We start from the raw sequence: 23088 nt of genomic DNA, 5'->3' as shown, positions 1-23088 counted from the left end.
ATCTTAGGGGACCACCATCTTATATGCACTCTGTTATTGACCAAAACATCCTCATTCCACGCATGACTGTATATGATTGATCTCTTACCATATGCCATTACTGTATATAATTGGTATCTTACCACATACCTATACTGGGGGGAATAGTGAACCTCAGCACCCAGACACACTCTTCCACACACACCACCACAGTTCCATCAGGGACCTGTTAGAGGCACTCTAACAAAGTAGCAGGTGTGAACAAGTTTAGATATTTGATTTTCTGAGGTCACCAGGTTATCTGTTCCTTCCTAAATCTTACTCTGCATTTTCCATTCTCTCTCTCTCTCTTTCTCTCTCTCTCAAGTTCCAATCTGAAGCACAGTTGGCTGTCTCTCAGACACGTAAAACTCGACCTATCTAAAACTGCTAAACAGTTATAGATTCTAAAGAGTAAAGATTTCCTAGCACTTTAAGAGGCCAAGGCAGGAAGATCGTCTGAGCCCAGGAGTTCAAGACCAGCCTAGGCAACATGGTGAGATCCCATCACTACCTTAAAAAATGTATCTCTATGTAGGCCAGGCACGGTGGGTTATGCCTGTAATCCCAGCACTTTGGGAGGCCAAGGGGGGGCGGATCACAAGGTCAGGATATCAAGAACATCCTGTCTAACATGGTGAAACCTCGTCTCTACTACAAAAAAAAAAAAAAAAAAAACGAAAAATTAGCCAGGTGTGTGGCACACACCTATAGTCCCAGCTACTTGGGAGGCTGAGGCAGGAGAATTGCTTGAACCCGGGAGGCGAAGGATGCAGTGAGTCAAGACTGCACCACTACACCCAAGCCTGGACAACAGAGTGAGAGTCTGTCTCCAAAAAAGGAAATATATATATATATATATATGCACACACATGTATATACACATATATATTATATATATTTAGCCAGGTGTGGTGGTGAATGCCTATTGTCCTAGCTGCTTGGGAGGCTGAGATAGGACGATTGCTTGAGCCTGAAAGGTCAAGGCTGCAGTGAGACGTGATCATGCCACTGTGCTGCAGCCTGGATGAAAGAGCAATGCCCTGTCTCGAAAAAAAAAAAAAATTAGAAAAATAAAAAGACCGGGCGCGGTGGCTCACGCCTGTAATCCCAGCACTTTGGGAGGCCGAGGCGGGCGGATCACAAGGTCAGGAGATCGAGACCACGGTGAAACCCCGTTTCTACTAAAAATACAAAAAATTAGCCGGGCGTGGTGGCGGGCGCCTGTAGTCCCAGCTACTCAGGAGGCTGAGGCAGGAGAATGGCGTGAACCCAGGAGGCGGAGCTTGCAGTGAGCCGAGATTGCGCCACTGCACTCCAGCCTGGGCGAGAGCGAGACTCTGTCTCAAAAAAAAAAAAAAAAAAAAGAAAAGAAAAATAAAAAGTAAATACTCACTCTGCCACTTACAAGTTTTATGACTTCATCTCTCCAAGTTGCTTCTCTAAATATTCTTATCTTTACCTGGAAAATGGGAATGACAAAAGTCCTACATAACCTCATTTGTTTGTTGTGAGGATAGAATGAGCTAATACATGTAACTTACACAGAACAGAACCTGGCATGTGACTATTATTTACTAATGCTTACGAGTATTAGTATACCTCAGTCCATAAGCAATACTTATTGAGTGCCTATTGAGATTCAGTGGTGAAAAAGCCAGGCAGGAACCCTCCCCTTAAGAAGCCTTGTAGTCAACTTTGACTGTGGGTTTGAAATACTATACTATAGTTACTGTGGTAAGTTGGCATGTAGTGATATATGGTAGGATTTCAAGGACAGTATTGAGGGCCCAGTTGAGAATGGAAACTAAATGTATGGTGATACTAATATGATAGTTTGTGTGATTATTCTATAGCTAGTTGAAACAGTCACGATACACACACCCAAAGAATGAGAAGCTGGATTGATCTAAGGAAGGATTTTGCCAGACAGGTGTGCTGGGGTCATATCAGCTTTGAAGAGTGCTTAAAACAATGAGCCATAGAAAGTGTGCTGGATAGGGAAGCAAGAGAATTCCAGAAAAACAGATATCACTGGCCTAAAGGTCTCAAATAGATGTAATGGAAGTCACTGATGAAGGAAAGCAGAAGGTTGGAGGTTATTGTCACAGAAGGATGTTTCAACAAGTAACCTCAGAGGAGGAGCCATGTGAGAGGGGGTCCCAGCTAAAGTGGAGTGGGGGAAAAATCACGAAGGTGAGATAGTCAAGGAACTCAGATCCTTGTGACTCTCCAAAGCCCCCAAGATGGTGGACAGACATGGGGTGAAAAGGAAACCAGGCGTGCTCCCCATGGCATCTGCAACTGAGGAACAGCACTGGGGAGGTAGATGAGGAGAGAGGAGAAACTTATCGGATGGCATGAACCTCCAAGAAGCAAGAGTTGTGTTGGTGGAAGTGTCATTAAAGCATACATTGACCTATCGCCTGATCTGGGGTGCACAGTGGTAGGACCTTGAGAGCTAACACACGTAAAAAAAAAATTTTTTTTTTTTTTTGAGATGAAGTCTCGCTCTGTCGCCAGGTTAGAGGGCAGTGGCACGATCTCGGCTCACTGCAACCTCCGCCTCCCAGGTTCAAGCCATTCTCCTGCCCCAGCCTCCCGAATAGCTGGGACTATAGGTGCCTGCCACCATACCCAGCAAATTTTTCTATTTTTAGTAGAGACAGGGTTTCACCATGTTGGCCAGGCTGGTCTCGATCTCTTGACCTCATGATCCACCCGCCTAGGCCTCCCAAAGTGCTGGGATTACAGGTGTGAGCCATCACACCCGGCCACAAAAATAATATTTTTACAGCACACTGATGGTGCTGGGCCAGGGGCTGGCTAGGGGACTCCCATAGACATCAGGGCAGCAGGAGAGGTACCTGGGCATACCTGTGGCAATCAGGCTTCACAGCCTTCATCTCCAGCTTGGAAAGGAAGCCATGTTAGGGGGTGGAGGTTCTTTTTCTTCCGGTTCCCAGGACTAGAGAGGGTCAGTGGGCAGAAGTTCAAAAACACCTAAAACTGGGCTGGGCCCAGTGGCTCACGCCTATAATCCCAACACTTTGGGAAGCCAAGGCAGGCAGATCACAAGGTAAGGAGATTGAGACCATCCTGGCTAACACAGTGAAACTCTGTCTCTACTAAAAATACAAAAAATTAGCCGGGCGAGGTGACGGGTGCCTGTAGTCCCAGCTACTCGGGAAGTTGAGGCAGGAGAATGGTGTGAACCTGGGAGGCGGAGCTTGCAGTGAGCTGAGATCCGGCTACTGCACTCCAGCCTGGGCAACAGAGTGAGACTCCATCTCAAAAACATCAAAACAAAACAAAAACAAAAACAAAAAAAAAACAACTACTACCCATGTGGCTTTCAACAAGTTACTCGCCTTTTCTGTGTCTGTTTTCTCATCTAAGTTGTTGTGAGAATTCAGTGAGGTACTGCACAGAGAGTAACTAGAACAGTGCCTGGCATACACGAGGTGTTGCATAAATGCCAGGTCTTCTGGCCTGGCATGCCAAGATGGGCAGTAAGGATTGGGTCCCTTCACACATTCTGTTTCCTCACAGTCCTTCAAGCCTCAATTGCTGTTTGCCTCTCCACTCAGCAAACTCCTATTCATTTCGGGGAGCAGCCTAAAACAACAACCATATATTATTTCTTAGGATTCTGTGGGTTCATAGGTGGTTCTCCTGCCAGTCTATCCTGGGCCTGCCCATGCAATTGCAGTCAGATGGAAGCTAGAATGTCTGGAAGGACTAAGATGGCCTCACTCATATGGCAGCAGATGTTGGTCAGGCTGTCTTGATTTTTCTTCTTGTGGCCTCTCTGGTTACTATCTTGGCTTTCTATATAACATAATGATAGAATTCTAAAAGACTGTGCTCTAATGTGCAGGTGATTGCTAAAAATACAGTTCTTGGCCAGACATGGTGGCTCACGCCTGTAATCCCAGTACTTTGGGAGGCCAAAGTGGGTGGATCACGAGGTCAGGCGATTGAGACCATCCTGGTCAACATGGTGAAACCCCGTCTCTACTAAAAATACAAAAATTAGCCAGGCATGGTGGCGGGCGCCTGTAGTCCCAGCTACTCAGGAGGCTGAGGCAGGAGAATCGCTTGAACCAGGGAGTCGGAGGTGGCAGTAAGCTGAGATCATGCCACTGCACTCCAGCCTGGCGACAGAGCGAGACTCTGTCTGAAGAAAAAAAAAAAAAAAAATTAGTCAGCTGTGGTGGTGGCTAATTCCTGTAATCCCAGCTACTCAGGAGGATGAGGCAGGAGAATCATTTGAACCCAGCAGGTGGAGGTTGCAGTGAGCCAAGATCCAGCCACCTCAGTCCAGCCTGGGTGACAGAGACTCTGTCTCAAAAAAAAAAAAAAAATATATATATATATATATATATATATATATAAATACATATAATTGTGGAGATATGTACGTATATGTATACCATATTAACCATTTCTAAGTGTATCCTATTCATTGTTGAAGACCCAATTTACATATTACTTCCCCCAGAAAGCTTTCCCAGATCACCTTTTCTCCCTAATAGGCCACATGAAGAACTGTATTCTCCGTGTTGACCATTTATCCATCTCTGTTGTTCTTTTAATACATATCCTGTCTCTCCAATGGGCCATGAGGAATGGGATGTTTATTTCTGTTAATATACTGAAAGCTAAAAACACCATAAGCACTTGGTAACATGTGTGTTACATGAAAAGGTGCTCAAAATACGCACACAAAATGAGGCAATCTTATTTTTAAGATTATAAGACAGCACTTTGGGAGGCCGAGGCAGGCGGATCACCAGGTCAAGAGATCAACACCATCCTGGCCAACATGGTGAAACCCCATCTCTACTAAAAATACAAAAATTAGCTGGGCATGGTGGCACGAGTCTGTAGTCCCAGCTACTCAGGAGGCTGAGGCAGGATAATTACTTGAACCCGGGAGGCGGAGGTTGCAGTGAGCCAAGATCGTGCCACTGCACTCCAGCCTGGTGACAGAGTGAGAGACTCTGTCTCAAAAAGAAAAAAAAAAAATTATAAGAGATTATAAGATTTTAAGATTATATAAGATTTTAGGAAATCTTGTTTTGTATAAGCATTATTTTCACACGGAAAAATAACACTTTGCCAAATGTATGCCAACAAGCCAAGAGTACATGTGATAGGATGAAAGTAACACTTTGAAACCCTGCCAAAGCTTTGGGGAAATGGAGGCACCTTCTAGCTTTTCTGCAAATGTGTGATCTCAATATTTTATATGTGTGAATATGTTTCCCTGATATTTTTCCCAATTTTGGTGTTTTATTTAAATATGGTTTTTCCTCTCGTAGGGAAAACATGGATGTTTATACTACTGTCCTATAAAGAATTCTATGAAAAGAGTAACTTGTTTCAAAAATCCATTCAAACTATTTTAAAGAAGGCCCCTAGAAGTGTACGATTTCAGAAAGAAATATAGTGGGTTTTTAAATTATTATTATTTAAGTAATATTTCAATGTGAAGGTTTTTTGTTTGTTTGTTTTTGTTTTTGTTTTTGTTTTTGTTTTTGTTTTGAAACGGAGTCTCCCTCAGTCACCCAGGCTGGAGTGCAGTGGTGCAATCTCGGCTCACAGCAGCCTCCGCCTTCAGGGCTCAAGTGATCCTCCCAAGTAGCTGGGACCACAGGCGCACGCCACTACACCCAGCTAATTCTTGTATTTTTAGTAAAGATGGGTTTTCACCATGTTGGCCAGACTGGTTTCGAACTCCTAAGCTCAAGGAATCTCCCGACCTCAGCCTCCCAAAATGTTGGGATTACAGGCACGGACCACGCGCCCGGTCTCAATGTGAAGTTTTTGTTTGTTTGTTTGTTTTTTGTTTTTGTTTTTGTTTTTTGGAGACGAGTCTGGCACTGTCGCCCAGGCTGGAGTGCAGTGGCGCGATCTCGGCTGACTGCAAGCTCCGCCTCCCGGGTTCACTCCATTCTCCTGCCTCAGCCTCTTGGGAGGCTGTAGCTGGGACTACCCACGCCCGGCTAATTTTTTTTTTTTTTTTTTTTTTTTTTTTTTTTGTATTTTTAGTAGAGACGGGTTTCACCGTGTTAGCCAGGATGGTCTCTATCTCCTGACCTCGTGATCCGCACGCCTCAGCCTCCCAAAGTGCTGGGATTATAGGTGTGAGCCACCACGCTCAGCCGTGAAGAATTTTTTTAAAGCAAATGTATTGCTTATAGTAAGGTGAGTTTGGTGAATAGAAGGGAAGCATAAAATTAACCCATCAAAAAACACATTTTGAAGATACTATTTAAACACAAATCGGTCCTGGGGGCTGGGCAGAGATTCACTGAGCTTTGTTCTATTGAGTTTTCATGCTGAGTATTATTTCTGGTGAGTACCCTCTTTTTAGATACTTGGAGTGAAAATGGAACCTCTGACTAGTATTACGAAAAATGGAACATCTCTCCGGCTACATTTATATTTGTAGTCCCTTTCCAAAATCCAGGTCCCGTAACCAGCTTCTAACAGTACCTTTTCTTGCTTTAAAGGTTAGCTAGTACTGAGAGCCAGTCCCTAAATTAATTGATGTTAACAGTACTTAGAATATAAAAAACAGACTCGTATGTTTTGTCGAATGCAAGTTCCAAGAATGCATAATTAACAGTGTCTCCATTAATATACAGTATGTTCAACAGTGAGACACCGCTATCATAAATAAAGGTAGACATGGATAAATTTATAATTAAAAATGCATTAGAAATTACAAGCATAATTTATTTACTAATGTTCACTGGAATAAATTTTATGTGTAATATTTTAAAACTGGGCATTAATAAATAATAGTGAACATAAAATGTTTTTGCAGCTAAAAATATTTCAATAAATATTAGTGAGTTAAATGTGCAGCAGTTATAATTGCTATGAAGTAAAGTTTATAGAATGCAATCACAATATAGAACAGTCTTCCTTGGTTGCATTCGAAATATCAGAAATGCATAGCTGTCCTTCTTCAAAGCTGACAAATCAGGTATTCAACGTAGTGCCTGCAATGATTGAAGAATAAAAGCACAGGACATCCAAATAGTGAATAATTATTTGAGATAGCCAAGAGCCTTCCAAGAAAGTGTATTTACAGACTCGTGGATTCAAATCTTATCTACCTGTTTGGCCCATACTAATTTGGAGCAATTTCTCCCACCTGAAAACTCCTATAGGTCTTTTTGAACCTTTTGCTTAAAAATTGGTTTTACCTGCCGGGCGCAGTGGCTCACACCTGTAATCCCAGAACTTTGGGAAGCCAAGGTGGGTGAATCACTTGAGGCCAGGAGTTCGAAACCAGCCTGGCCAACATGGTGAAACCCCGTCTCTACTAAAAATACAAAAATTACCCAGGCATGGAGATGCCCACCTGTGGTCTCAGCTACTCAGGAGGCTGAGGCAGGAGAATTGCTTGAACCCAGGAGGCGGAAGTTGCGGTGAACCAAGATTGGGCCGCTGCACTCCATCCAGCCTGGGTGACAGAGGGATACTCCATCTCAAAAAAAAAAAAAATTGACCTTACCTTGACTGTGCTTTTGTTCCATCAGGGGCAAACAACTCCAAGATGCCAAACACTGTTCTAAGTGCTCATATATTTTATTGACTCCATGCTCCACTAGCTCCACTATTTAAAATATTCTATTTATTGAACTTTCTGAGCATTCACATCATGTGTCCTCAGTGAGGCTGCAAGTCCTACAACACACAGGAATACCATATTTGTTCGTTTGATGTGCCTGAAAAGGGAGCTTACATCTACATGTAGGGTGGGTTTTCCCAGGTAAGACTGCAGCTGATTAACAGTAATGAATGGCATCCATCATTGGTTGAGCCTTACTTTGGGCCAGGCCTGGGCTAATGGCTTTGTATCCCTAGTCTTATTTAATCCTCATAACAATCCAATAAATAGATGTTATTGTTATCTCTATTTAACAAATGAGAAAACTGAGCATCAGAAGGTGAAGTCACTTGCTCAAGATCATGCAGCTAGTAACTGGCTGACTTGGAAGCCCCAAGCCCCACACTTCCCACAATAATGATGAGCAGCCCTTGTTCTGAAAATAACCATGTCCTTTCACTACATCATGTTGCCTTCTAGCATCTCACGATCCTTTCTGCTGGGATTTTCCCCCCATTGATATCTAATCTAAGTCCCTCCTGCTCCCATTTAAGATAATTCCCTCATGTCCTGTCCTTAGTAGACAGGAACTGATATTTAAAACACATGAACAATATCCCTTTAGATATTTGAAGATGGCTATTACATTCTCCTTAACCTTCTTTTCTCCATGATACATTATTAGTAACCCCAATTCCTTTTACCTTTTCTCACAGGGACTCTTTTTTTTTTCTTTTTTGAGACGGAGTTTTGCTCTTGTTGCCCAGGCTGGAGTGCAGTGGTGAGATTTCAGCTCACTGCAACCTCTGCCTCCTGGGTTCAAGCGATTCTCCTGCCTCAGCCTCCTGAGTAGCTGGGATTACAGATATGCACCATCACACCGGTCTAATTTTGTTTTAGTAGAGATGGGGTTTCACCATGTTGGCCAGGCTGGTCTCGAACTCCCGACCTCAGGTGATCCAACCGCCTCGGCCTCCCAAAGTGCTGGGATTACAGGCGTGAGATGCTGCACTCGGCCTCACAGGGACTCTTTCTAAAGCATTCCACCCTCTGAGCCGTGATCCTAGAAAGAGGTTTCAGGTTTTCCAAATCTCAATTTGTTATCATCACCTTCAAAGACCTTTTATTAAGCACGCACATATGCATGTGAACGGTGCTAGAATTTATACAAGCCAGGAAAGCAGATGTTGCCCTGGCTCTAAGAGGATATTTGGGGCCAGGCTCGATGGCTCATGCCTGTAATCCCAGCACTTTGGGACGCCAAGGTGGTCGAATTACCTGAGTCAGGAGTTTGAGACCAGCCTGACCAACATGGTAAAACCCCATCTCTACTAAAAATACAAAACTAGCCGGGCGTGGTGGTGCATGCCTGTAATCCCAGCTACTTGGGAGGCTGAGGCAGGAGAATCACTTGAACCCGGGAGGCGGAGGTTGCAGTGAGCCAAGATTGTGCCATTGCCATCCAGCCTGGGCAATAGAGTGAGACTCCGTCTAAAAAAAAAGAAAGAAAGAAAGAAAGAAAGAAAGAAAGAAAGAAAGAAAGAAAAAATACTGCCCCTTGAAATGAGTTTAAGCGAAGCTAGTGCCTAGAACAATGATGAACAATACTAGCTCAGAAGTAATATACAGCTAAACTAAACAAAAAAAACAAGTAGTCTGAAGGCTGAAGACACACAGTCTTGGCTTGCTTAGGGTTTTTCTGCTTTTCTTGAAAAGTTGGAAAGATTGGCGACATTGTGTCTGCAGCCCACTTGTCAACAATCAGGCTGCCTGGTTTTTGTGATGACTGGTGGATATAATGAAGGCCAGGTGGCAGCCGCCATACATCATGATACTTGGGCTGTGGCTTTTGTCATACCTGGCCTGAGCACTCATTTGCTTGACCTGACAGGCCTTACAGGTACTTGAGTTTGAGCCCCTAGTCTGGCTTTAGGAAACAGCCTAAGAGCAAATTTCTGCCTTTGCATAGCAGGTGTATTGGTGGGGAGAGAGTACAGTTAAGGAGAAAGTCTCAAAACCCGCTTCACGTGGGAGAACCTGTTCTTCTCAAACCCAAGTACGATTTCCTGCATAATCTGGAGATTATGCTAGAGAAAGAGGCTCTAGAAAATAAAGACGAGTGGCCGGGCGCGGTGGGTCACGCCTGTAATCCCAGCACTTTGGGAGGCCGAGGCGGGGGGATCACGAGGTCATGAGATCGAGACCATCCAGGCTAACACAGTGAAACCCCATCTCTACTAAAAATACAAAACACTGGCCGGGAGTCAAGACATGCACCTATAGTCCCAGCTACTAGGGAGGTTTAGGCAGGAGAATCACTTGAACCCGGGAGGCAGAGGTTGCAGTGAGCTGAGATCACGCCACTGCACTCCAGCCTGGGCAACAGAGCGAGACTCCATCTCAAAATAAATACATAAATAAATAAAATTAATAAAGAGGAGTGGAGCTGTACATTGTTCATCTTTCTATTTCCCAGTTATTTGACAAAATCTCAGCACAAAATGTTGCTTTGAATGAAAGAAGCTAATTCTAGCTTCAGTTCATTTGTGACTTTGGTGGGCAGAGTCACACCCCTTCTCTGTGTCTCGATTTTCCCATTTATGGAGTGGAATGGTTTTCCCATTTATAGACACTACCTGGGCAGAGTCATGTGATGCCATTTTGTGAGTGATAAAACGTTATATATATGTACAGTACAAAAGATGTAAATCTGCCTCTCAAAGATGTCTGTAGATTTTGGCTGGGTGCCATGGCTCATGCCTGTAATCCCAACAATTTGGGAGGTGGATCACTTGAGGTCAGGAGTTCGAGATCAGCCTGGCCAATATGGTGAAACCTGCCCTTTACTAAAATATAAAGAAATTAGCTGGGTGTGGTGGTGGGTGCCTGTAATCCCAGCTACTCGGGAGGCTGAGGTAAGAGAATCGCTTGAACCCTGGAGGCAGAGGTTGCAGTGAGCAGAGATCCCGCCACTGCACTCCAGTCTGGACAACAGAGGGAGATGCTATCTGAAAAAAAAAAAAAAAAAGGAAAGAAAAAAGTCTAGATTTTAACATTCTTTCTTCAAGAAGTACATAAGTTTTTTGTTTGTTTTTTTTGAGACAGAGTCTCTCTGTCGCCCAGGCTGGTGTGCAGAGGAGTGATCTCGGCTCACTGTAACCTTCGCCTCCTGGGTTCAAGCAATTCTCCTGCCTCAACCTCCCAAGTAGCTGGAACCACAGGCAGGCACACGCTGCCACAACCAGCTACTTTTTGTATTTTTAGTAGAGATGGGTTTTCGCCGTGTTGGCCAAGCTGGTCTCAAACTCTTGACCTCAAGAGATCTGCCAGCATCAGCCTCCCAAAGTGCTGGGATTACAGGTTTGAGCCACCTTGCCTGGCCCATAAGTTGCGTTTTTTGTTGTTGTTGTTGTTGTTGTTGTTGAGACAGGGTGTCACTCTGTCGCCCAGGCTGGAGTGCAGTAGGGCAATCTCTGCTCACTGCAACCTCTGCCTCCTGGGTTCAAGTGATTCTCGTGCCTCAACCTCCCGAGTAGCTGGGATTACAGGCGTGAGCCACCCTGCCCAGCTAATTTTTGTATTTTTAGTAGAGATGGGGTTTCGCCATGTTGGTCAGGCTGGTCTCAAACTCCTGACCTCAAGTGATCTGGCTGCCTTGGCCTCCCAACATTCTGGAATTACAGGCATGAGCCACCACGCCTGGCCTCATAAGTTTTTGAAGTACAAATTTTTCCTTCAGATTCCACAATAGCAATTTTTAATGAATAACTTTTCGTTTTGAATTAAAAATGTAGTCTTTAGACATTTTTGGTTTTCCTGAATGGGTAATCCTAATAAAATAAATTCGCCCACCATGAGTGCACACCTATTGCCAAGATCCTGGATTTTTTTTTTTTTTTTTTTTAATACTGTTCTCCAGTAAAATTTAACAAAACAAAACAAAAGGCACCAGGCACAGTGGCTCACACCTGTAATCCCAACACTTCGGGAAGCCAGCCAAGGTGGGAAGACCACTTGAGTCCAGGAGTTCAAGACCTGCCTGGGCAACATAGTGAGACTATGTCTCTACAAAATAATTTTAAAATTAGCTGGGTGTGGTGGTGCACACCTCTTGTCCCAGCTACTTAGGAGCCTGAGGTAGGAGGATCGCTTGAGCCTGAAAGGTTGAGGTTGCAGTGAGCTGTGATTACACCAGTGTACTCCAGCCTAGACAACAGAGCAAGATTCTGTCTCAAAAAGTAACTATAAACAAACAAAATACATATAGAGCTGAAGTCCTCCTTGAGTGTTCCTGTATACCTGGAATTCCTCCTTGGGGATAATCTCTGCAGTTGTTTGTGAACGTCTGCAGGCAAGCCTGGCTAATTTTTTTGTAGAGATGGAGATCTCACTATGTTGCCCAAGCTGGTCTCCAATTCCTGGACTCAGGTGATCCTCTTGCCTCAGCCTCCCAAAGTGTTGGGCCTGCCTGTACTCTCAGCTGCTCCGGAGGCTGAGGCATGAAAATTGCTTGAATCCGGGAGGTAGAGGTTGCAGTGAGTCGAGATCATGCCACTGCACTCCAGCCTGGGTGACAGAGTGAGACTCTGTCTCAAAAAATAATAATAATGAAATTGGCCGGGCATGATGGCTCAAGCCTGTAATCCCAGTGCTTTGGGAGGCCGAGGTGGGCAGATCACAAGGTAAGAGGTTTGACATCATCAGCCTGGCCAGCTTGGTAAAACCCCATCTCTACTAAAAACACAAAAAAATTAGCCAGGTCTGGTGGCGCGCCTATAGTCCCAGCTACTCGGGAGGCTGAGGCAGGAGACTTGCTTGAACCCAGGAAGCAGGGAGAATTGTGTGAACTCCAGCCTGGGTGACAGAGGAAGACTCTATCTCAAAAATAATAATAATAATAATGAAATTTAAAAATATAATGAAATAAAAAATGAAAAATATTTCAAAAAGAACATAACCAATATTGCTTGTATAATCAGAAAAATAGATAAGAAAATAAACAAATATTTAAAATGAAAATCCATTGCTCCCCATCAGTCACAGAAACATTAATTGTGACAAATGTACCCCCCACCGGCCAAGGGACCCCAGACTTTGAGCCCTGAGCTCCCCTTCCCAGGGCCAGCAGTATAGCCTGTTCCCTTCTTTTGCTTGGGTCTCAGCTGGTCATGGCTTTGCTCCTTCCTCTTCGTCTGTTGCCCTTAACACGTCTCTCAGGATGCTCTTCATGGCTGTGAAGGACAAGATATGGAAGCTTCATTCAGGACCCAATAAAAATTTACTATTAGCTACCCCAATTTTTTTTTTTGAGACAGTCAAGCCTCACCCATCCCCATTTTATTATATTTTATTTTTATTTATTTATTTATTTATTTTTGAGACAGGGTCTCACTCTGTCATCCAGGCTAGAGTGCAGTGGTGTGATCTGGGCTTACTGCAACTTCCACTTCCTGGGTTCAAGCGATTCTCTGCCTCAGCCTCCCAGGTAGCTGGAACTACAGGCATGAACCACCACGCCCGGCTAATTTTTGTGTTTTTAGTAGAGACGGAGTTTCACCATGTTGGCCAGACTGGTCTCGAACTCCTGATCGAGGAGTGATCCACCCTCCTCGGCCTCCCAAAGTTCTGGGATTACAGGCATGAACCACCGTGCCCAGCCGCTACCCCAATTTTTAAAATATTTACCTTCCCCTACTTTCCTGTCTCAAGGGGTTGTCAAGCGTTTGCTGACCCGGAATGGTGATGATAATGCTGGCCAATGTTTGTTTATTCAACGACTCGATTTTTATTTTATTTTTTATTTTATTTATTTATTTATTTTCGAGACGGAGTGTCGCTGTGTCACCCAGGCTGGAGTGCAGTGGCGTGATCTCCGCTCACTGCAAGCTCCACCTCCCGGGTTCATGCCATTCTCCTGCCTCAGCCTCCTAAGTAGCTGGGACTACAGGTGCCCACCACCACGCCCAGATAATTTTTTTTGTATTTTTAGTAGAGACGGGGTTTCACCATGTTCACCAGGATGGTCTTGATCTCCTGACCTTATGATCCGCGCGCCTTGGCCTCCCAAAGTGCTGGGATTACAGGCATGAGCCACCGCGCCCAGCCTCTCAACAACTAGATTTATTGAGCACCTGCCCCGGCACTGTGTCAAGATGCTAGGGATAGAATCAGTGAACAAAACAGACAAACGATTCTCCCTTCGACCGGGCGCGGTGGCTCAAGCCTGTAATCCCAGCACTTTGGGAGGCCGAGACGGGTGGATCACGAGGTCAGGAAATCGAGACCATCCTGGCTAACACGGTGAAACCCCGTCTCTACTAAAAATACAAAAAAAACTAGCTGGGCGAGGTGGCGGGCGCCTGTAGTCCCAGCTACTCGGGAGGCTGAGGCAGGAGAATGGCGTAAAAACCCAGGAGGCGGAGCTTGCAGTGAGCTGAGATCCGGCCACTGCACTCCAGCCCGGGCAACACAGCGAGACTCCATCTCAAAAAAAAAAAAAAAGATTCTCCCTTCAAGGAGTTTACATTCTAATGGAAGGAGAATGACAATATTGAAAATATTTATAAGTAATCCCTCAGATCGCATAAGAGTGATATGAGCTATGGAGAAAATAAAGCAGAGAAGAGGGACAAGAAGTGCTGGGTTGAGATTCAATTTTAAGTAGATGGGATGATGAGGGGTGGCTCATTGGTAATGTCTGAGCATAAATGTAGTTATTTGAAGAATTATAATAAGATCTTAGTGAAGTACTTTGTAAGTATGATGTCTTTGAAAATTACCCTATCAGCCTAGGCAACATAGTGAGATACACACACACACACCCCCCCCCCACACACAACCTAGCTGGGCGTGGTGGCATGTACTTGTGGTCCTAGCTACTTGAGAGGCTGAGGTAGGAGGATTGCTTGGGCCTGGGAGGTCGAGGTTACAGTGAGACGTGATCACATCACTGCACTCCAGCCTGGGTGACAAAGCGAGACCGTGTCTCAGAAATAAATAAATAAACAAAAATTCAATAATTTTAAAATCATCCTAAGACATCATCAGTATTCTAATTTTATGGTAGTCCCATTTCACAGATGAGAAAACTGAACTTTGCAGTAGAGCAGCAATCTGCCCAAATTCACAGCTGGAAAGGGCCCAGCTGGGTTTGAACCCTCTGAGGGTAGGGTCTTAACCACAACTCTGTTCTGTAATAGGTTAGCTTCTTTTCCAAACCCTGATGTGCTGTTGGTTTGGATCGTGTGGCCCCATTCTTGTAGGTACTTGAGGCAGACTGGTCTTTTCCTGCTGTGCTCTTCTCCGTGTTTTCCTCCTGCCTTCTGACAAGTTCCTTTGAATGACAGCTTCCGGTGTTGGACTTACTCTTGTGGCTTCCCTCTGCCCTCCAATGTCACATATAAAAAATCCAGTTGTGGACTGATCCTCACAATAGCCTGTTCTTCCCCTTCTCCCTGGTGGGGATGAGAGAGGGAGAACCAGATAATTCAGCTGTGACTACCCAGGAACAATTCCGTTTAATGTTTTGACCCACATTGGGAAAAAGCAAGTTGATTCTCTTAACGGCAAAGTCATTGAAAACTAAAAAAGCACGTTTGATGTTCATTTTTCCATGTTATCAATTCTGGGAAAACAATAGTCATGCTGTCCATTGCAAATTACCTTTCAGGAGCCAGAAGGCCGCATGGAAGGAGCATGCTGCTTAAAGGACAAAGGAAACAATGCCTGCAGAGGACATTCTGGAAGGCAGAGGGAAATAAAGAATCAGAACTTCACGGCTGGGCGTGATGGCTCACACCTGTAATCCCAGCAATTTGGGAAGTCAAGGCGGGCGGATCACTTGAGGTCGGGAGTTCGAGACCAGCCTGGCAAACATGGTGAAACCCTGTCTCTACTAAAAGTACAAAAATAAGCCGGATGTGGTGGCAGGCCCCTGTAATCCCAGCTACTCAGAAGGCTGAGGCACGAGAATCGCTTGAACCCGGATGGCAGAGGTTGTAGTGAGCCCAGATCGCACCATTGGACTCCAGCCTGGGCGACAGAGGGAGCCTCAAACAACAACAACAGCAGTAGCAACAACAACAAACCCTTTATGACCACCAGGGAAATGGTGTGGTTTGAATTTGCTGCATACAATGTACCATAAAATCAGAAAGAACTTTACTACCCGACTTAGAATTTCCCGCTTATGTTTATGGAACATATTTTTTGCACACGCTACTTCTTTTAATGCTAACCCACTAAGAAACAGTTACTGTGATGGCACCCACTTCAGAGATGAAGAACTGAGGCTTAGGGAAGTGAAGGGTATTTTTAGGCCGGTCACGGTGGCTCACGCCTGTAATCCCAGCACTTTGGGAGGTCAAGGCAGGTGGATCATTTGAGGTCAAGAGTTCAAGACCAGTCTGACCGACATAGCAAAACCCTGCCTCTACTAAAATTACAAAATTAGGCGGGTGTGGTGCTGCACACCTGTAATCCCAGCTACTCTGGAGGCTGAGGCAGGAGAATCACTTCAACCTGGGAGGAGGAAGTTGCGGTGAGCTGAAATCGTGCCATTGCACTCCAGCCTGGGTGATAGAACAAGACTTCATCTCAAAACAAACAAACAAACAAACAAAAAAAACGAAGTTAAGGATATTGTTGAAGATCACTTGCAGAGTGAACATGTAAACTCAGGTCTGACCAAAGCTCAGACTTTTAATCAAGATGCCCTGTCTGTCCCATAAGAAGACCTTGTAAACACACTGGTGAGAGAGAAGGTTAAACAGCAAGAAGTTGGGCTAATCACTGCATATATTAAACATTCCCTGGAAATGCCAACTTTCTTGAGTGGAAATATTCACCTTGCTCCTCCCCCTTTTAGGGTACTTTGAAAAATATTTAGAGATCGTCTGAGGTCAGGAGTTTGCGACCAGCCTGGCCAACATGGTGAAACCCTGTCTCTCTACTAAAAATACAAGAATTAGCCAGGCATGGTGGTGCACGCCTGTAATCCCAGCTACTCAGGAGGCTGAGGCAGGAGAATCACTTGAACACCCAGGAGACAGAGGTTGCAGCGGGCCGAGATGGTGCCACTGCACACCAGCCTAGGCAACAGACTGAGATAGAACAAGACTCCATCTCAGAAAAAAAAAAAAAAAAAGACCAGGCACGGTGGCTCATGCCTGTAATCCCAGCACTTTGGGAGGCCTAGGCGGGTGGATCTTTTTAGGTCAGGAGTTTGAGACCAGCTTGACCTACATAGTGAAACCCCTTCTCTATTAAAATACAAAAATTAGCCAGATGTGGTGGTGCATGCTTGTAATCCCAGCTACTCGGGAGGCTGAGGCAGGAGAATCACTTGAACCCAGGAGGTGGAGGTTGCAGTGAGCCAAGATCATGATACTGCACTCCAGTCTGGGCGACAGAGCAAGACTCCCTCAAAAAAAAAAAAAAGAAGAATACTCAGAGAGTAGGATGCTTTTTAACTAGAAAATGTTGATGTTCAACCACAAAACATTTAGACATTATGAACAAGTTTTCCTATGCTATGTTTTATTATGTTTAAATTTTTCTAATTTGATGTAGATTATTATTTTATTTCTCCATTGAATTTTTCTTTTTCTCTGAGTAATGGTCCAGAGATTAAAGGTAAAATAATACAACACAACTTGTAACACAAAGCTCTTATGTTTTATTTTCTATTACTTTCTTCTCTCTGATTCTGTTCCTTAGAGGATATAATTTGCCTGCTATGCTGTGAGGATTTTATTAAATGCCCAGTTTAGTCTTTTTCTATTTGTGTATGTGTGTATGTTGTTGTTTTTCTTTTTACAAAAATGACGATAATTCTTTCTGCAATATTTATTTAAGATGAACAATTACTGCCGGAGAAACACGAAAACACATCTCTTTTTTTATAATTAGCATTCAAGCCTGCATCTTCTTTTTTTATAATTAAAAATTTTATTTTTTTATCAAAGTTATCCATAAGATTTGTTGAAGAAGCTAAATAGTTCTAGCCGGAAGTCTGGTGCTTGCTACATCAAAGCAGATCTGTCCTCAATAAATGAGGGAAAAATCGCAACCATTTTGCACTGATGTGAAGTTCCCCACGGTGCAAGATCGCTCGGCAGCATCCGCTGCCTCCCCTCTTGGATGCAAAGTGGGCAGAGTCAACTTTATAAATCCTGTTACAAAAATGGGCATCTTTCCCCCAAGGTGTGCATAAGAACGCCCGCTTTCTTAGAACATCTGAATTGAGTGATGAAATACCAAATGAGGCAAATGAAGCACATTTTTTATTTCTTGCAATTTGAATAGGGTATGAGAATGCATTTCCTTTTTTAGCTGGATCCTAAGACAGGGCCGAATATCTAAGGAAATGCTCCCGCATCCCACAATGTGAGTTGACATGAAAGACTTCGTGTTCTCCTGAACAAGAAACCCCCAAAGCCTTTCGTTGCATGATTGAAGGTGCCAGGCCTCTTCGGTCACTGGATAATATGTAGTGTTTTTCATTGTGAGGGCTGCGTGGAGTACACATGTGCACTTCACAGTACAAAATCACCGCAGCTACCCAGGAGGACGTTCCTAATGTGGATACGTTTGATCCGACAGTGGCACCATTTTCAGTGATGGGGCTTTTGTTCTAATGAAAATGCTAAAGGTCTTTAAGGTGATTTTTGTTCCTCTGATTTCATGTCCTGAATATTCATTTTTAGTTTTCATTATCTAAGTATACAAGATATGGTATAGGATCTGAGCCTTTTTTAAATTAATTGCATTGTAAATCAAACATATTTCCGTAGAATGCACTTACTCATCATTAGCATGCGAGAGTTTCCAGTAAAATATCTTCAGTATTATTTTTATTATTAACATATTTACACTGTCACTCCAGCCCTGCACCCTTTGTGAATCTGTTTTTAAAATAAATATGGCCTGATACCAGAGTGATTGGTGCAATAAAAATGCGTGATATGAAATTAATCAAATACGGTTGGGTTCAATTTATAAGGGACACATTAAGAAAAATTATTTCTTGTTCGGGTATGCCACTCTAGTGAATCAAACAGAGCTGTGTATATTTCAGCAAGATACATGAAAATCCATTCATTCAACAAACATTTATTATGCATTTACTGTGTGCATCACGGGGGATAAAATCAAGCTGAGCAAACAAGAAATTCACACATGCAACAACCGAAGAGCATAAGCAACTGCATAATTGTGGAATATATGTTAAATAACCAAGGATTCCAGAAACAAAAGCTCAAGTAGCAGCAGTGTGGTGCACTGGTTAAGGGTACGCATCTGTAGATTTATTTCAGTTTTTTTCAGGAAGTGGCCATTAATTTTTGTGTGAAAAAACAAGAGCAGAGAGGCATAATTCACTGTGAAGATAGGTTTTATATTCTGTATATGCGAAGGAAATAAATTTCTAATGCAATAAAATAAAGAGAATGGGAGGAAAAAAACGGCTTGGACTTTAAAGTCAGACGGACAGGGGTTCAAATCCCAGCTCTACTACTCTCTGACTGGGTGACCTTGGGCAAGTTCTTTCATTTTGCTTAGCTTTTTTTTTTTTTTTTTAAATCTATAATATAGGGCTGATAATATCTTCCTCATAGGATCGTTGTGAGGATTAAATGAGATAATGTCCCTAGTAAGCATCCATTAGGTGTGTTGTCATCCTGCAACTGGGGACAAAGACGCTGCCTTGGGAGCCACTATTGTCAAAGTTGGTGGCGGGGATGAATGACTGGAGATGCATTCCAGACGGAGGAGACAGCATGGCCACAGTCAGGAAGGTAGTTCTGGAAACTGAATATTCACTCACCTCTTGGCAAAGGCTCTGCTTTCTTCCTCCTAGAACTAGTTGGGTAGAGACAAGCCAAGTACTAGGCCTACGAGCAGATGCAAGGGCTCAATTATGACATCTCCACCCTTCAGTTGGCATACTAATGATAAAGAATTTCTAGACAGACCAGACACGATGGCCCACTCCTGTAATCCCAGTCCTGCGGGAGGCTAAAGTGGGAGGATCACCTGAGGTCAGGAGTTTGAGACCAGTCTGGCCAATGTGGTGAAACCCCGTTTCTACTAAAAATACAAAAAAATTAACTGGGCATGGTGGTGTGAGCCTGTAATCCCAGCTACTTGGGAGGCTGAGGCAGAAGAATCACTTGAACCTGGGAGGCGGAGGTTGCAGTGAGCCAAGATCGCACCGTTGCACTCTAGCCTGGGCGACAGAGCAAGACTTCGTTTAAAAAAAAAAGAATTTCTAGACAGATTAGCAGGAACGATCCATGGAGAAGACTTGCAATCCCCAAGCCTTAGCAATGGAACTGGGAACTGGACACTGTGAGCATCTCGAAGGCTGGGTTTCCTCTGTTTTGATTGATACTGTGCCCTATTGCCTAGTGTAGGGCCTTGTTCCATGCAAGCAATCAATAAACACTTGGTGAACAAAAGAATAAACTGTGTGTCATGTAGAGTGTGAATAACCGTGTACTTACTGGCTATGCAACCTCGTACTCTGTGCCTCCATTCTCTCAACTGTAGAATGGGATAAAAATCCCCATTGACTTCAAGGGCTGTTACCAAGATCAAACGCATTAATATTTGTGAGGGCTTAAGAACAGTGCCTGGGATATGGGCAGTTGCACGTCAGTGTTTACTGAAGAAAAGATACATACTGATATTAATGGAGTGCTGTGAGGATTAAATGAGAAAATAATTGAAGACAAGTATTTGTGGAGCAAAGGGGAGAAGGAAGAAACTACCATCCCAAGTAATGAAACCCTGCCCCAAGCAGGCTCAGAAGGACCTGGCCCCAGAATCCACAGGACCTGCTGAATCTAAGATGTGTCTTCTCCTTGAGCTCAGCATGCAGCGGGCCTGGCGGAGCCCTGGACCTGCCTGTTCTTCTGCTGTCACCTCCCCTCTCCAACCCTACTGGTACCAGGTGATGCCTTTTGCCCAGGACTCTGACAAGGGCCCTACACTCTGCTATCTGTGGGCTACTCCAGGGCCCTGTGCGGCTGTAACCTATCCTTGTACTCATGGCCAACAGCTGAAGTCTCATTTCCAATAAGATAGAATGTTTTTCCATTCCTCTCTTTTTTTTTTTTTTTTTTTTTTTGAGACGGAGTCTCGCTCTACCGCCCAGGCTGGAGTGCAGTGGCCGGATCTCAGCTCACTGCAAGCTCCGCCTCCCGGGTTCACGCCATTCTCCTGCCTCAGCCTCCCGAGTAGCTGGGACTACAGGCACCCGCCACCACGCCCGGCTAGTTTTTTGTATTTTTTAGTAGAGACGGGGTTTCACCGTGTTAGCCAGGATGGTCTCGATCTCCTGACCTCATGATCCGCCCGTCTTGGCCTCCCAAAGTGCTGGGATTACAGGCTTGAGCCACCGCGCCCAGCCTTTCCATTCCTCTCTTACCCCCTTTCTCTTCCTTCGTTGAAAATGCAGCCAGGAGCCATGGCATACCTGTAATCCCAGCACTTTGGGAGGCCGAGGCAGGTAGATCTCTTGAGCCCAGGAGTTTGTGAGCAGCCTGGGCAACATGGTGAAACGCTGTCTCTACTAAAAATACAAACATTAGCTGGGTGTGGTGGCACGCGCCTGCAGTTCCAGGTACTCTGTAGGCTGAGGTGGGAGGATTACTTAAACCTGGGAGGTGGAGGCTGCTGTGAACCATGACTGCACCATTGCACTCCAGCCTCGGCAACAGAGTGAGATCCTGTTGAAAGAAAAAAAGAAAGAGAGTGAGAGAGAGAGAGAAAGGAAAGAGAGACAGAAAGGAAAGAGAGAGAGAGAAAGAAAGGAAAGAGAAAGAGAGAGAGAAAGGAAAGAGAGGGAGAGGAAAAAAGGAAGGAAGGAAAGAGAGAGGGAGGGAGGGAGGAAAAGGAAAGAAAGAGAGAGAGAGAAAGAAAGAAAGAAAGAAAGAAAGAAAGAAAAAAGAAAGAAAGAAAGAAAGAAAGAAAGAAAGAAAGAAAGAAAGAAAGAAAGAAAGAAAGGGCTGCTTCTTCTTATGAATCACTGCTTCCCAGACATCCTATTGCTCCCACTCACCAGAGAGGACCCCTTGGCTATCAATGCAAGATAGGTTGGCCGGGCGCAGTGGTTCATGCCTGTAATCCCAGCACTTTGGGAGGCCGAGACGGGCGGATCACGAGGTCAGGAGATCAAGACCATCCTGGCTAACACGGTGAAACCCCGTCTCTACTAAAAATACAAAAAATTAGCTGGGCGTGGTGGTGGGCACCTGTAGTCCCAGCTACTGAGGAGGCTGAGGCAGGAGAATGGCGTGAACCTGGGAGGTGGAGGTTGCAGTGAGCCAAGATCATGCCACTGCACTCCAGCCTTGGTGACACAGTGAGACTCCGTCTCAAAAAAAAAAAAAGAAAAAAAAGATGGGTTGGATTGGGGCTCACATGCCCATTGGACATTATTTTTCAGCCAGCTGCCATCCCTCCTTGAGACCAGCCTCCAGACTAGTCAGCCCACTGAGCCTCAGCTCTGCCCACTCATTCATTCATTCATTCATTCATCTATTCATTAATTTATTCACATATTCATTTAACCAATGGTAGCCCAGTTCTGAGCACGTGGGGCTGGAAGCACCGATATCATTCACAGAATGTCCCTGTACTCAGAGCTCACAGCCTGACTGGGAAGAGAGACAACTGACAACCTGGGCTAATTAAGCACAAACATTTAAATGTATATGAGGTAGGAGAGACAAGGGAGAGAGTTGCTATTCTCTGGGAGATGCAGGGAAGGATTTCCAGAAACAGCCGCCTCTGAGATGGATTTTGAAGCAGGAATAGAATAAGACCAGGATCATTTACGATGGAGGGATGAGAAGGCACAGAGGGATGAACAGTGAGGAGTGGGACTTCCTTATACGGTAGGAGAGAAGGCTGGTGTGATGGGCAGAGGTCAGATGGCAGAGGGAGTTGAACATGGGACCAAAAAACTTAAATGTCATTATTGCGGTAGAGGATAGGAATGTGGTAGGCTCTGGGTTGTGCCATCTAGACCCGCTTCAGTGAAGGACTCATTGTCCTGGGTGTCAGTTTTACTGTCTGGAGGCAGTGTTCAGCTCCCAAGCCCCTTTAGAGGTTGCCTTAGCATCAGAGAGCCACCTTGTCCAAGGTCATGCTCTTCCCTGTCTGGGCAGCCCACGTCCTCTCACTGATGGATGCAAGAGTATAAAGGCCCAGCCAGTGGGTGCGGTGGCTCATGGCTGTAATCCCAGCACTTTGGGAGGCCGACGTGGGCAGATGTCTTGAGGCCAGGAGTTCGAGACCAGCCTGGCCAACACAGTGAAACCTGTCTCTACCAAAAAATACAAAATTTAGCCTGGTGCGATAGTGTGCACCTATAGTTCCAGCTATTCAGGAGGCTGAGGCAGGAGAATTGCTTGAACCAGGGAGGCAGAGGTTGC

The sequence above is a fragment of the Macaca thibetana genome, chromosome 15, assembly GCF_024542745.1.
Source record: "Macaca thibetana thibetana isolate TM-01 chromosome 15, ASM2454274v1, whole genome shotgun sequence".
NCBI classification, from domain to species: Eukaryota; Metazoa; Chordata; class Mammalia; order Primates; family Cercopithecidae; genus Macaca; species Macaca thibetana.
The sequence above is the reverse complement of the archived record's forward strand: the minus strand, read 5'-3'. Positions refer to the sequence as shown.